Source organism: Stomoxys calcitrans, chromosome 3 (genome assembly GCF_963082655.1).
Source record: "Stomoxys calcitrans chromosome 3, idStoCalc2.1, whole genome shotgun sequence".
Classification (NCBI taxonomy): domain Eukaryota; kingdom Metazoa; phylum Arthropoda; class Insecta; order Diptera; family Muscidae; genus Stomoxys; species Stomoxys calcitrans.
Window position 1 is genome coordinate 174,562,901 of NC_081554.1, and position 16,047 is coordinate 174,578,947.

A 16,047-nucleotide genomic window follows, 5' to 3' on the forward strand; every position below is an offset into this window, starting at 1 on the left:
GGTTCTTAGCAAAATTTCATTTCGCACATTTGTCAAATATAGAATATTTGGTGGACAAATTAAATTTCTTTGCTACTATGTATTGGGTTGCCCAAAAAGTAATTGCGGATTTCTCATATAGTCGGCGTAGACAAATTTTTTCACAGCTTGTGACTCTGTAATTGCATTCTTTCTTCTGTCAGTTATCAGCTGTTACTTTTAGCTTGCTTTAGAAAAAAAGTGTAAAAAAGTATATTTGATTAAAGTTCATTCTAAGTTTTATTAAAAATGCATTTACTTTCTTTTAAAAAATCCGCAATTACTTTTTGGGCAACCCATTATATGCCACATTTTAATATGCCCTATTTATTTAATTTATATTTTGTTTTATAAATAAAATTGGTTTAGCACAACAAGAAATGTAATTTTAATAATCTCTAATAAAGGCAAAAGCTAAACAAACACTTATCTGTATTATATTTGACTCAAATAAAAAAATATGTTCAAATAACTCACTGCAAGGACGAAGTTAAGGAGGAAGAAAATTTGGTTTTTTAAATAGGGACTTGACAACTCTTACACTAATCATTAAACTGTATATGTCTATTCAGTAAACTCAAAGTTTTCGTTATGGTAAAGTGCACGAGAGAACAACACCTGCAAATTATAAACACTAACTACCAAAATTCGGAGCCGGCGACCGGCTCCAAACTCCAAACTCCAAATTTTTTTTTTTTTTTTTTTTGATTCATAGGTTCATCAACCAGCAAACTTTGCGTTACTGGTCAGTTGAAAATCCATATGCGCTTCACAAATCAACACTTCTTCCACAACAAAAAACAACTGTTTGATACAGTTTGCATGCTGGCGTCATCATTGGGTCATGCTTCTTCGTCGATGATGTTCATAGGTTCATCAACCAGCAAACTTTGCGTTACCGGTCACTTGAAAATCCACATGCGCTTCACGAATCAACACTTCATCCACAACAAAAAACAACTGTTTGATGCAGTTTGCATGCTGGCGTCATCATTGGGTCATGCTTCCTCATCGATGATTTCAATCGTCACGTTACCGTTAATGGATAACGCTACCTCACCATGCTTACTGATTATTTTTGGCTTGTATGGGAAGACATGAACCTGGACGATATGGTCCATCAAAACTCACTGTTTCAAAATTCATCCAAATCGGATGAAAAATGCTGCCCTTATATATAAAATGCTCAATACTCTATATTGGGAGATCGGTCTAGATGGTAGCTATATCCAAATATGGTCCAAACTGGACGATATCCTACAAAAAAGTTTAGAGGCGCACCAGAACTTGCGTTGCTTAATTTTATCGAAATAGGATTTTATCGAAATGCTCCGGTCCAATCTAGACCACATTTGACAGGAATGGGTGGAGGTGTACCAGAGCACACTGTGCCAAATTTCAAGGAATTCGGGTAATAAATGAAAAAGTTTGCAAATCGTAGTCGGTGACTACTACTTTATCCATAAAAAATAACTGTTTGATGCAGTTTGCATGCTGGCATCATCATTGGGTGATGCTTCTTCGTCGATGATGGCAATCGCCCCGTTACCGTGAATGGATAACGCACGAAAGAACAACACCTGCAAATTATAAACATTAACTACCGAAATTCGGAGCCGGTGACCGCTACTCTAACAGAAATTCCTCCAAAATCCAAATTTTTTTTGGTTCATAGGTTCATCAACAAGCAAACATTGCGTTACTAGTCAGTTGAAAATCCATATGTGCTTCACAAATCAACACTTCATCCACAAGAAAAAATAACTGTTTGGTGCAGTTTGCATGCTGGCGTCATCATTGGGTTATGCTTCTTCCTCCATGATGTCAATCGTCACGTTACCGTGAATGGATAACGCTACCTCAGCATGCTCACTGATTATTTTTGGCTTGTATTGGAAGTTCATCGAAATAGGATGTAAAATGCTCCGGTCCAGTCTAGACCACATTTGACAGGAATGGGTAGAGGTGTACCAGAACACACTGTGCCAAATTTCATGGAATTCGGGTAATAAATGAAAAACTTTGCAAATCGTAGTCGGTGACTACTACTTTACAGGCCTTAACTCGAACTTTGTTTTGCCTTAATGGGTTCATCAATAAGCACAATATGATTTATTGGTCAAATGAAAAATCCACATGTGATTCACGAATCAACACTTCATCCACAACAAAAAACAACTGTTTGGTGCAGTTTGCATGCTGGCATCATCATTGGGTCATACTTCTTTGTTGACTATGCGAATGGACAACGCTACCTCAGCATGCCCACTGATTATTTTTGTCCTGAATTGGAAGATAACACCTGGACGGCATGTGGTTTCAACAAAACGGTGCCACAAGCCACACAGCATACGTTACAATCGATTTATTGTAGATTAAGTTTGATGAATCAAGTCCTTATTGCAAATTGAAAAAGGTAAAAAGGCGTTAAGTTTGGCCGGGCCGAACTTTGAATACCCACCACCTCAGGTATATATATAATCCACCTGTCATCAGAACCCGTTGAAAAATGCATAATTTATCCCACCATAGTAGCTTTACGAAACATGATCATTCGGGCGGGCCGAACTTTGGATAACCACCACCTCGGGTATATATGTAAACCACCTTCCATCAAAATCCGGTAAAAATTGCATACCTTATGTCCCATAGCAGTTATATCGAAATATGTACCGATCTGGACCAAATACTAATAAGTACAAGTCATTATTCAATTTTGTATAACAAAATATTGGTCTTTTTAGTAGCTATAAGAATGTCGAAGGGCCTAAGACAACTCACTGTCCCCAATTTCAGCAAAATCGGATAATAAATGCGTCTTCTATGGCCCCAAGACCTTAAATCAAGAGATTGGTCTATATGGCAGCTATATCCAAATCTGGACCTATCTGAGCCAAATTGCAGAAGAATGTCGAAGAGCCTAACACAACTTACTGTCCCAAATGTCGGCGAAATCGGACAATAAATGCGCCTTTTATGGGCCCTAAGCCTTAAATCGAGAAATCGGTCTATATGGCAGATATATTCAAATCTGGAACGATCTGGGCCAAATTAAAGAAAGACGTCGAGGGGCCCAACACAACCCTCTGTCCTAAATTTCAGCAAAATCGGATAATAAATGTGACTTTTATGGGTCAAGACCCTAAATCGGCGGATCGGTCTATATGGGGGCTATATCAAGATATAGTCCGATATAGCCAAGCTTTGAACTTAACCTGCTTATGGATAAAGAAAGATCCAGTGCAAAATGTCAGCTCAATATCTCTATTTTTGAAGACTGTAGCGTGATTTCAACAGACAAACGGACGTACATGGCTGGATCGCCTTAGATTTTTATACTTCTTGAGCCCCAAAAAGGCCCAATTCTTATTCGATTTTGCTGAAATTTTACACATAGACTTCTACTGTGGTCTCCATCCCTCAATTCCATTGGCGTAGCAATTCTTTTCTTTTATCCCTTGTTTGTCTAAAAAGTGATACCGAAAAAGAACTCGACAAATTCGATCAATGGTGGAGGGTATATAAGATTCGGCCCGGCCGAACTTAACACGCTTTTACCTGTTTGTACAATAATTTCAACAGACACACGGAAACTTTTTACACCCTACACCACTGCTGTGGTACAGGGTATTATAACTTAGTGAATTTGTTTGTAGCACCCAAAAGGAAGAGAGATAGACCCATTGATAAGTATACCGATCGACTCAGAATCACTTTCTGATTCGATTTAGCTATGTCCGTCTGTCTGTCTGTCTGTCCGTCCGTCTGTCTGTCCATGTTAATATGTGTACAAACTACAGATCGCAACTTTGATCCGATCGTCTTCGAATTTGGTACAGGCATATTTTTCGGCCTAGAGACGAAGCCTACTGAAATTGGAAAAAAATCGGTTCAGATGTGGATATAGCTCCCATATATATGTTCATCCGATTTTCAGTAATAATGCAATAAAATGGTCATATGTTACCCGATCCTCTCGAAACTTGTCAGGAAGGATTTTTTTACTACTCTCGACATAACTGGTGAATTTCATGGAAATCGGTTCAGATTTAGATATAGCTCTCATATATATGTTCGTCCGATTTTCACTCCTAGAGCCACTGCAAGCGCATTTATTGACCAATCTTGCCAAAATATTGCTCAACGCTCTCCTCGACGATTACCACAATATACATAGAGTATGGTCAAAATCAGTTTAGATTTAGATATAGCTCCCATATATATGTTCGTCCGATTTCCATTAATATTGCAATAAAATGGTCGTTTGTTAACCGATTTTCTCGAAATTCGGCAAGAGGGATTTTCTCTTGACTCTCAATATTACTGGTGAAATTCTAGGAAATCAATTCAGATTTACATATAGCTCTCATATATATATATCGCCCGATTTTAACTTCTAGTGTCACAGCAAGCGCATTTATTGACCCATCTTTCCAAAATTTTGGAAAACGCTTTCCTCGGCGACTGCCACAGTATCTGAGGAGTTTGCTCGAAATCGGTTCAGATTTAGATGAAGCCCCTACATAAACCGATCGCCAGTTTTGGCTTCCTAAGCCCCTTGAGACCTCAATTTTTATCTTCCAACTTCCAACATTATTGCCGAGTATGATCTGAATCGGTCGGTGTTCAGCGTTGGTTCTCCCATCCTAATGCTGGCGACATTTGTGAGTTACTGTACCACTTGATATGACAGCCATATAAAAACTTCTGCACAGAGAGGTGTCACACTGAGACGCGACGTTCGGACTCGGCTATAAAAAGGTGGTCCCTTATCACTGATGTTAAACTTGATTCGGACAGCACACATTAATGTGTGAGAAGTTTGACCTTGTTCCTTATAGAATGTTCATGGGCAAATTTGCAATTTCCAATAACACTATATCTGGCCTTGCCTTCTCACCTTTTCGAAATATATGAGAGTTATGAGCAGATATCAGTTCTGGGCAGCTCTCTCAACTTGAATGAGTTGAAAATAGCAGTAAGTGAACTGACAATATAAAAGGCATTAGGAGCCGAAGGTTTCCCTCTACAATATTCAAGAACCGAAGAGAAAAGCTGATGGGGTAAAATAGGCAGACTGTTTGTACAATCTATCTGAAATAATGGATAACCTATAATTTTTAACAGAGCATACGTTGTCCATCCCTCTAGGGAAATCACCAGAGCATACAAACAAATAAAGCTAGCGGAATAAGATTTGGCACAGATAATTTCGTTAGTATTCACAAAACATAATGTAGCTTTAAAATAGGTTTATTTGACAGACTTTCTTTGTAGAACTGTCAAATAAACCTTTTTTAAGGCTTCACTAAGTTTTGGGAATACGGCTGTTTTAATTGATGTAGGTCGCAAAGAACTGATTCTGATCCTTGTTTGAATATACGATATCTCCCGATTTGACTCCTTAAGACCTTAGAAGCCTTAATTTTTCTTCCCACAGGCTAAAATAGAATATATTGGTACTCTTTTGCAACAATTATGCTAATTGTTATCCAAAAAAGGAGTTTTGGGCTTATTTATTCATTCTTTTTGCGTCCATTTTTTGTATAAATTGCTAGGCACTGTGTATTTTTGTCTCATATTGCAATTAATTTCTAAGTCTTTGGCCTAATTAATTGTCTTGTTTGTCATATGAGTTCTATGTTGTTTTGGTACATATGCAACAACAAATATATTTACAATTTTCTTAATACTTCACAGAGGAATCCTTTTCATGACAAACCCCAAAAATGAACTCCTTTTTAAAAATAGACTAGATTAAAACCATCAAAAAAGCCATCTCATAACAATTCATCAGCATTCCATTCTTGAGGATGTCAATGACATCGCCCAGTTGCTAAGTGTTGGTAATTTATTTTGTTGGGCATTTTTCTTTCAAGCTCACGATATACCAGCCTAGATACACAAAGGACACGTATGATAAAAAAAAAAACATATTTGTTATGCTTTTATGTTTATGCATGACACATTTTTTCTGCAAAAAAAAAAAACCATACTCTTAATTTGTGAAGATTTCGCATTGTATTGGCCCTGCGACTCCCTGCTGATGAAAAGTTGGTAGATTTTTGTATTAAGCCGCCTCAGGGAATAGGTACTTCTGGCACATAAAATTTCATGGCAGGCTTTTCTTGAAATTTTGTTAATGAAAACACTTCAAGGCGTCAATTGTGATAACTCGTGGAATGGAATCTCAAATATGATGGTTATTCCAAAGAAAAACTCATTATAATGGATACTTTCCTTGTATAAACGAAATAATGTCAGAAAGTTATTTGAGAGCTATATGCCTATTTAAAGCATACTTGGGACGGTTGTTGGAAGTCGTAATAGAACACTACTTGCAAAATTCCATGCCCAATCGTATAACAGTTCAGGCTTCTATGGCCTCCATAGGTCTAACAGGGAGAGTTTCTATGGGACCTTACTATATAAGGTTGTATACCAAGTCAGATCAATTTCCCATTTTTATACCCACCATCATAAAACCGGGGGTGTATTAATTATACCCACCACCGAAGGATGGGGGTATATTCATTTTGTCATTCCGTTTGCAACACATCGAAATATCCATTTCCGACCCTATAAAGTACATATATTCTAGATCAGCGTAAAAACCTAAGACGATCTAGACATATTCGTCCGTCTGTCTGTCTGATGAAATCACGCTACAGTCTTTAAAAATAGAGATATTAAGCTGAAACTTTGCACAGACACTTTTTTTCCAAAAGCAGGTTAAGTTCGAAAATGGGCTGTATCGGACTATATCTTGATATACCTCCCTTATAGACCCATCCGCCGATTTAGGGTCTTAGGCCCATAAAAGCCAAATTTATTATCCGATTTTGTTGAAATTTAGGACAGTGAGCTGGGTTAGGCCCTCCGACATTCTTCGTCAATTTGGCCGAGATCGATCGAGTGGCCTAACACAACTCACTGTACCAAATTTCAGCAAAATCGGATAATAAATCGGATAACTAAGACCCTAGATCGGTGGATCGGTTGCCATATGGATTGATCCATCGATTTAGGGTCTTAGGCCCATAAAAGCCACATTTATTATTCGATTTTGCTGAAATTTGGCTCAGTGAGTTATAATAGGCCACTCAACTTCTTTCTTCAATTTGGCTCCGATCAGTCCAGATTTGGATATGGCTGCCATATAGTTCGATCTCTCGATTTAAGGTCTTGCGGCCATAAAAGGCGCATTTATTGTCCGATTTCGCCGAAATTTGGGATAGTGAGTTGTGTTAGCCCCTTCGACATACTTCTGCAATATGGCATATATTGATCCAGATTTGGATATAGCTGTCATAAAGACCGATCTCTCGATTTAATGTTTTGGGCCCATAAGAGGCGCATTTATTGACCGATGTCGTCGAAATTTTGCAACAGTGAGTTGTGTTAGGCCCTTCGACATCCTTCTTCTATTTGGCCCAAATCGATATAGATTTGAATATGGCTGCCATATAGACCGATCCCTCGATTTAAGGTTTTGAACCCATAAAAGGCGCATTTATTGTCCAATGTGGCCGAAATGTGGGACAGTGAGTTAAGTTAAGCCCCTCGACATATTTCTGCAATTTGGCCTAAATCGAATAAGATGTGGATATAGCTGCCATATACATCGATCTTTCGATTTAAGGTTTTGGGCCCATTAAAGACTCATTTATTTTCCGATATCGTCGAAATTTTGCAACAGTGAGTTGTGTTAGGCCCTTCGACATCCTTCTTCTATTTGGCCCAAATCGATCCAGAATTGGATATAGCCGCCATATTGACCGATCTCTCGATTTAAAGTTTTGGGCCATAAACGGTGCATTTATTGTCCGATTTTGCCGAAATTTGGGACAGTGAGTTGTGTTAGGCTCTTCGACAACTTTCTATAATTTGGCCCTGATCGGTTTAGATTTGGGTATAGCTGCCATATAGACCGATCTCTCTGAAATTTGACGCAGTGACTTATGTTATGCTTTTCGACATCTCTGCCGTATATGGTTCAGATTGTTTTTGGCTACCAAAAATACCATTATTTTGTTTTACGAAATTTAACATTGACTTGTACTTTCTAGACCACTCAATTTCCGTGCCGCTTATGGTCCAAATCGGTCCATTATGGATTTTTCCCCGGAATATGACGAAAAGTGGTTTACATATGTACCAAAGGTGGTGGGTATCCAAAGTTCGGTCCAGTCGAACTTTTAAATTATTTCTTGGATCTTCGTAGGGTATTACCATCACATCACTAATGTGGTAGAGGCTTCTATATCTAAGTCCATTTGTTCTAACGGCGAGTAGAAAATGAGATAGAATCATTGATAAGTATACAGATCATGTCTGTCCATCTGTCTGTTCTTCTGTCTCTTTATCTATCTGGGTTTCTGTCCGTCTCTCTGTCCATCTGCCTGTCCGTCTATCTGCCTGCCTGCCTGTCTGTCCGTCTATATGGTTATATGTCTTTAGAAATTCTCATTAGGATTATCAATAAATTTGACAAAAATTTCTGTTGGCCTACACTGAAAAAAATACCTCTCAGAAAAAACCAACTACCAATTTTGTAGTTAAATTCTCAACGAATTTAACATTGAATCGAAGACATTATTTGTTGAAGAACGTAAAAAGTCTCTACAAAAGATTTGACAGACAAAATTATTGAAATTTTTTTGACTTTCAACAAAAACATTGGTTGAGATAGTTGTTAAATAGGCGTACTACCATGAAGAACTCAAAACTCACATGCCGTTAATGACTTGCAAACCCAGGTTCGAGGCCCCCGGTCGACCAAAAAAAAAATTTTTTTTTTTCATTAAACTTATTTTAAAAAATTCGGCATAAGAAAATACGAATTACGTATTCAGAAAAAAATTTTAATAGAGGTTTTTACCCTTTTTTTATACCCTCCACCATAAGATGGGGGGTATACTAATATCGTCATTCTGTTTGTAACTACTCGAAATATTCGTCTGAGACCCCATAAAGTATATATATTCTTGATCGTCGTGACATTTTATGTCGATCTAGCCATGTCCGTCCGTCCGTCCGTCTGTCTGTCGAAAGCACGCTAACTTCCGAAGGAGTAAAGCTAGCCGCTTGAAATTTTGCACAAATACTTCTTATTAGTGTAGGTCGGTTGGTATTGTAAATGGGCCATATCGGTCCATGTTTTGATATAGCTGCCATATAAACCGATCTTGGGTCTTGACTTCTTGAGCCTCTAGAGTGCGCAATTCTTATCCGATTGGAATGGAATTTCGCACGACGTGTTTTGTTATGATACCCAACAACTGTGCCAAGTATGGTTTAAATCGGTCCATAACCTGATATAGCTGCCATATAAACCGATCTTGGGTCTTGACTTCTTGAGCCTCTAGAGGGCACAATTCTTATCCGATTTGAATGAATTTTTGCACGAAGTATTTCGTTATTATATCCAACAACTGTGCCAAATATGTTTCAAATCGGTCCATAACCTTATACAGCTGTCATATAAACCGATCTGGGATCTTGACTTCTTGACCCCTAGAGGTCACAATTATTATTCGATATGCCTGAAATTTTGTACGAGGGATCCTCTCACGACCATCAACAAACGTGTTTATTATGGTCTGAATCGGTCTATAGCCCGATGCAGATCCCATATAAATCGTTCTCTCTATTTTACTTCGTGAGCCCCAATGGGCGCAATTCTTATACGATTTGGCGGAAATTTTACACAGGTCTCCAACATATAATTTAATCTTTTCTTATATCCTTTTTTGCCTAAGAAGAGATGCCGGGAAAAGAAGTCGACAAATGCGATCCATGGTGGAGGGTATATAAGATTCGGCCCGGCCGAACTTAGCACGCTTTTACTTGTTAACACTAAATTTCGCTCATCATTTAGATAGAGCTTTGTCATTTGACAGAGACATTTAAATTTTTTCTAGGATCTTCGTAGGGTATTACCACCACATCACTAATGGGGAAGAGGCTAACTTAGTGCATTTGTTTCTGACGACAAGTGGAAAGCGAGATATAATCAATAATTAGTATACAGATCTTGTCTGTCCATCTGCCTGCCCGTCTGTCTGCCTGCATGCATGTCTGTCCGTCTATATGTCTGTTGCAATTCTCTGTTGGCCTACACAGAAAGAAAAACTCTTAGAAAAAACCAACTACCAAATTTGTATGTGAAATTTAAAATTCTCAACGAATTTGGCATTGAATCCAGACTTGACAGACAAAACAGAATGCTATGTGCAAAATTTCAGCCAAATTGGATGGGGATTGTTGCTTCCAGGGGGTCAAGAAGTCATATCGGGAGATTTGGATATAGCTGCATCCAAATCTAAACTGATATGGCCCATTTGCAATCCCCAATGACCTACATCAATATTAAGTATCGGTGCAAAATTTTGAGCGGCAAGTTTTACGCATTGTGACTTCGACAGACGGACGGACATGGCTAGATCGAATCCGAAGCAAAGCACATGCGTTGGCTGGTTAAATGGTTTTTTGCCTTGCTTATGGATATATTGTTGTTGCTTGCAAAAAGTGCCTTTCAACAACAAATTTGTACCATGGGTCGTTGAGTTTCAAAATAAATTGTTGCAGGAAAATTAACAACTTTCGTAGTTGTTTTTTCGACCAAAGTTGTTGGCTTTCAAAATTATTTTTATCTGTGTAGAGATGAAGCTGGCAACATTTGTGAGGTACTATGCCATTTAAAACTTTTCCCCAGAGAGGTGTCGCAAGTTGAGCTAATATTGTAGTAGCAATTTGTCAACCTATGTTTCCTAACTTTGGCACAAAGGATGCTGTATGACTCTAGACATAGGACTGATAACATAAAACATAAAAAAACACCTCTTTGGGGAGTGTCGCAATACGGCACGCTGATTGGACTCGGCCTTATCATTGAGCTAAAACTTTAATCAGACAGCACTCATTGATATGTACCTGTGGACTGTTCATGGGCAAATTTTCAGAGATGAAGCCTCAAGTCCGTACACTGTTCGAATTGAGCTAATATTGTAATAACAACTTGTCAACCGATTTTCCTGAACTTTGGTAAAAAGGTTTCCGTATGACTCTAGACATTCCTGATATAGCGTCCATATAATTGTATGGGTAATTTAAGCGTTGTGTATATGTGTCATCACCGCCCGAGTTTTGCTTTGCCTTACTTGTTTTCGAATTGATATGGCTGTAATTTGCAATTTTCGGGTTTTTATACCCTACACCACTACTGTGGTACAGGGTATTATAACTTAGTGCATTTGTTTGTAACACCCAAAAGGAAGAGAGATAGACCCATTGGAAAGTATACCGATTGACTTAGAATCACTTTCGGATTCGATTTAGCTATGTTCGTCTGTTTGTCTATCTGCCTGTCTGTCCGTCTATCTGTCTCTCTGCCAATCTGACTGTCTGTTCGTCTGTCCATATTAATTTGCCCGTCTTTCTGTCTATCTGACTGTCTGTCCGTCTATCTGTCTCTCTGCCAATCTGACTGTCTGTTCGTCTGTCCGTATTAATTTGCTTACAAACTACATTTCGCAGTTTTCATCCGATCGTCTTCAAATTTGCTGAGGATATGGAAAGAACGTTTTACCTAACTGCTAGTGTCCGACGTTGGCGACGAAGAGCATACCGCAGAACCAATCAATGATGATGGTACAGAATGTTTCCCTCATTCTGACACTCCTAGTCAGAGTCCAAGTAGCTGTGACCCAAATGAAAAACAACAAGGCAGCAGGAGCCGACGGGTTACCTGCTGAACTATTTAAGACCTGAGGCAACACACTGATAAGGCATATGCATCAGTTTATCTGCGCAATATGGCTAGAAGAAAGCATACCCCATGATTGTAACATCAGCATACTATGTCCCGTACACAAGAAAGGAGACGAGACGGAATGTGCCAATTACAGAGGAATAAGTCTCCTCCCCATCGCATACAAGATACTCTAGAGAGTACTGTGTGCAAGATTAAAACCTAAAGTCGGTAAGATAAATGGGCCCTATCACTACGGCTTTAGGCCTGGTAAATCCACCTTAGATCAGATATTCACATTGCGACAAATCCTGGAAAAAACCCGAGAAGGCCAATTCGACACAAAGCCGCTTTCGATACCTCCAGACCAGATATTCATACTGTGCTAAATCCTAGAAACGACCCGAGAAGGCAAATTCGACACCTACCATCTCTTTGTTGACTACAATGCCGCCTTCGATACCCCATTACGTTGAAAGGTATTTCAAGCCATATCAGAATTTGGTATCACTGCAAAATTAATAAGACTCTGCAGGATGACACTTGCTGATACGCATTCCTCAGTAAGAATGGGAAAGAATCTCTCCGAACCATTTTATACCAAACGAGGTTTCAGACTAGGAGGCAGCCTATTGTGTGATCTCTTAAATATCCTGCTGGAGAAGATTATACGAGATGCAGATGTGAATAGATATGGCACACAAATCACAAGAGAACACCTGCTTCTCGCCTATGCCGTTGACATCGGCATCATAGATCGGTCACCGGAAGTAGTAAGTGCAGTCTTTGAAAGAATCGAAAGAGAGTCAGGGAAAATGGGTCTGACAATAAATTGGAGATAAAACGAAATAAATGGTTTCAACTCCCAAAATGCCTTGTACAACCGAGCAGATAAAGAAAATGGAGAAAGTTGGGAACCACAACTTTGAGATAGTCCGCAACTTTATCTACCTCAGCACCATCGTAACCATAACAAATGACACCAGTTTTGAGTGAAGCGAAGAATAATACTGGCAAAGGTCACCGTAGCGCAAAGGTTGGCATGTCCCCCTATGACCCTGAACGCTTGAGTTCGAATCCTGGCGGGACCATCAGATAAAATTTTCTGATGTGGTTTTCGCCTCCTAATGCTGGCAGCATTTGTGAGGTACTATGTAAAACTTCTCTTCAAAGAGATGTCGCACTGCGGCACGCCGTTCGGACTTGGCTATAAAAAGGTGACCCCTTATCATTGAGCTTAAACTTGAATCGGACTGCACTCAATGATATGTGAGAGAAGTTTGCCCCTGTTCCTTAGTGGAATGTTCATGGGCAAAATTTGCAAAAATTTGCACTTGGGCATAACACAGTCCTGCAAGCTGAAAGTAACAGCTGATAACTGACAGAAGAAAGAATGCAATTACCGAGTCACAAGCTGTGAAAAAATATGTCAACGCCGACTATATGAAAAATCCGCAATTATTTTTTGGGCAACCCAATAGAAACAAGGCCACCTCTCGACAGACGAAGACTACACTTTACAAGACACTGATACTACCCGTGCTGTTATATGGTTCTGAAGCATGGGTACTTGTGAAAGCAGGTGAGGCAGTACTTGGAGTATATGTGAGGGAAAGATTCTTCGTAAAATATATGGACCAGTTTGCGTTAACGGAGAATATGGACGATGTATGAACAACGAGCTGTATGAGCTGTATGACGACGATAGCATAGTTACACGCATCAAAATACAACGGCTGCGTTGGCTGAGTCATGTTGTTAGAATGGATGAAGAAGCTTCAGCAAAGAAGTCTTTTGAAGGCAAACCGGGATGACCAAAAGCCCGATGGAAAGTTCAAGTTGTGGGAGACATTTCGAAACTTGGTCTTAGAGATTTTAGAATGAGCGCAGAAGATCGAGGCGCTAGTTCGGCTAGTGAAACAAGCATTCTGTCATAGCCAATTAAAGTTAAAGTAAAGTAAAATGCTGGCAACATTTGTGAGTTACTCCACCACTTGGTATGGCAGCCATGTAAAAAACTTCTCCACAAAGAGGTGTAGCACTGCGGCACATCATTCGGACTCTCGGCTTTAAAAAGGAGGCACCTTATCACTAAGCTTAAATTTGAATCGGACTGCACTCATTGATATGTGAGAAGTTTGTCCCTATTCCTTAATGGAATGTTCGTGGACAAATTTGCAAGGCATTTGAGTTTCCCAGTGAATAGAAATAAAACTTGAAGCAAAATTTTGACACAAATTATATTTACCTGTTTGTAATGGACTCCAATTATCCAAAGCTTGAGAGCAGATTTCATTAAAATCCCTTAGATGAAGTTTTTATTTGTTTGGTAGCAGAGTTATTTTTTAAGTAGATTTTCTGTTTTTTTTTTAATACGAATATTAGTTGCCTCAAAGTGGTAGAGGGTTTTAATGTAATTTTTTTTTTATTTTATATATTTTTTATTTATTTTTTTTTATAAACCACCAAAAGTGATTAAAATTGACTTTTATCTAACACCATAGAATTTTGGATTGTTGCAATATGGAAGAATTTTATTCTCACTTATATATACAGTATTCAAATATTTTGTTTTGGGTATCACTTAGTTTATGAGCAAAATGCAAGCGGGATAACATTTATTTTTTGCTCATAAAATTCCTATTTAGTGCTAAGTTATTTATAAACTGGCAACAACAATGAGATTTTTGTTCGTTTGGTTGGATTTTTGTTTTTGGAAAATACTGCCTAAATCTTCATTTTAAGTCACACACAATAAAAAAGAAACTTTTTAATAACATTTTATTAAATTTTAAGTTTTTTCATAACTAATTTCACCACAAGCTTGTTTTTGAATATTTTATTTTTAAATGTTTCACTAGGTTTTTTAATTTATTTTTTATCACTTAGATCAGGGAGTTATATAAGTAGTGCTGAATAATTTTTTTGTTTTGTTTGGCTTTGCCAAAAAAAATTATTTTTTGTATATTTTGTTTAGTAACTTTTATTTTTTTTTGTTTTTTTTTTTTTGAATATTTTTTTTTATTTTCAATATTTTTCCGAATATTTATAAACACAGAAAGTCTTATTCAGGCAACGATAGATAGACACAAGTTATTTAAAATAAACATTTAATTTATTTATACATAAATTTTTCTTGTTTTATTTTTGTTTTCTTTCATTTTGACACGTGTAGCCCAAAATCAACCATACATGTGTATATTTTATTTATAAAGCTTTCAGCTGAATAAGGAAGAAAAAACTATTATCAAAACAATTTATTATGACCACAACAGCCAGACATTTATAAACTATTAAAAACACACCCAATGCAATGCAATTTTGGATGTTCACTATCTGCCAACGGCAGCACATGCATATATTATTAACACTTAAAATTTTAAAAATTTATGATATATTCAACGCTTCATTCATTGCTTTCTTTTGATTTGCACAACGAATTTTTGTTTTCGTTGCTCACTTTGTTTACAAACAACACTTTATGGAATTATTTGCAATGAACTATTAAAGCAAAGCAATGGTTTGACATTTTTCCTCGAGTGTTTGTTGTGTTAGCCCATGTATGGGTTTGCTAGTTAACCGTTAAAAGCGTCCGTTTTCGTTGAAACGTAAAAGCAATCTGATGTTATGGTGCTACTAACACAGAAAGATAGCCAAACACAACGATGATGGCCACGAAGACCTGTTAACATTGGTGCTTACCCCAACACTCCCCACAAGTGGTGAAATTGGGTCATTGGCAATAACAATGTAAGTGAGGCCAACATATGGCAATGTAAGAACACTATGTAAGCAGAAATTGCCTGTTTATAACATAGAGAGTCTTCTGTTAACATAACATAACACACGCTACTGTTAATGGAAATTATTGGCAGTGTGGGTGCTTCATCTGTTAAACTGGCATTGGGGTAGGTTGTAAAGTCTGTGCTCAACAGCCATTTAAATAAAAAAGAGCCACAACAACTTCATACTTTGCTTGTGGGGGTGTGTGTGTGTGTGTCCATTGAATACATGCCTTTATGTTGGCAATGTACACTCTCTCTCTCTCTCTCTTTCACTCTCCCTATCGCATTCTCTTAGAGTGTGTGTGCGTAGCACACCCTCCTACACACAGCAGATTAATGGCTTTTATTAACATTGAACTTGAACTAAAAAATACCGGCGTGCTGGCAATTTCCATTCATAAATATTATGCGTTAGGATTTGTTTACAATTTTTATACTCACCACCACCATATTGTGGAGTAGGCAGAATGTTGAGTTAAGCAATTGAAGGGA

General features: G+C 38.0%; 1 protein-coding gene across 1 annotated transcript in view; it reads right to left on the bottom strand.

The window, feature by feature from the left end:
• LOC106088404 (uncharacterized) overlaps window positions 1-14,630 on the bottom strand; it is a 219,120-nt gene extending 204,490 nt beyond the window's left edge. The window contains exon 1 of the mRNA XM_059365702.1: window positions 14,019-14,630. The gene's annotated coding sequence lies outside the window, so the exon portion shown is untranslated. The remainder of the gene's footprint in view (window positions 1-14,018) is intronic.
• Window positions 14,631-16,047: the final 1,417 nt, after the last annotated feature.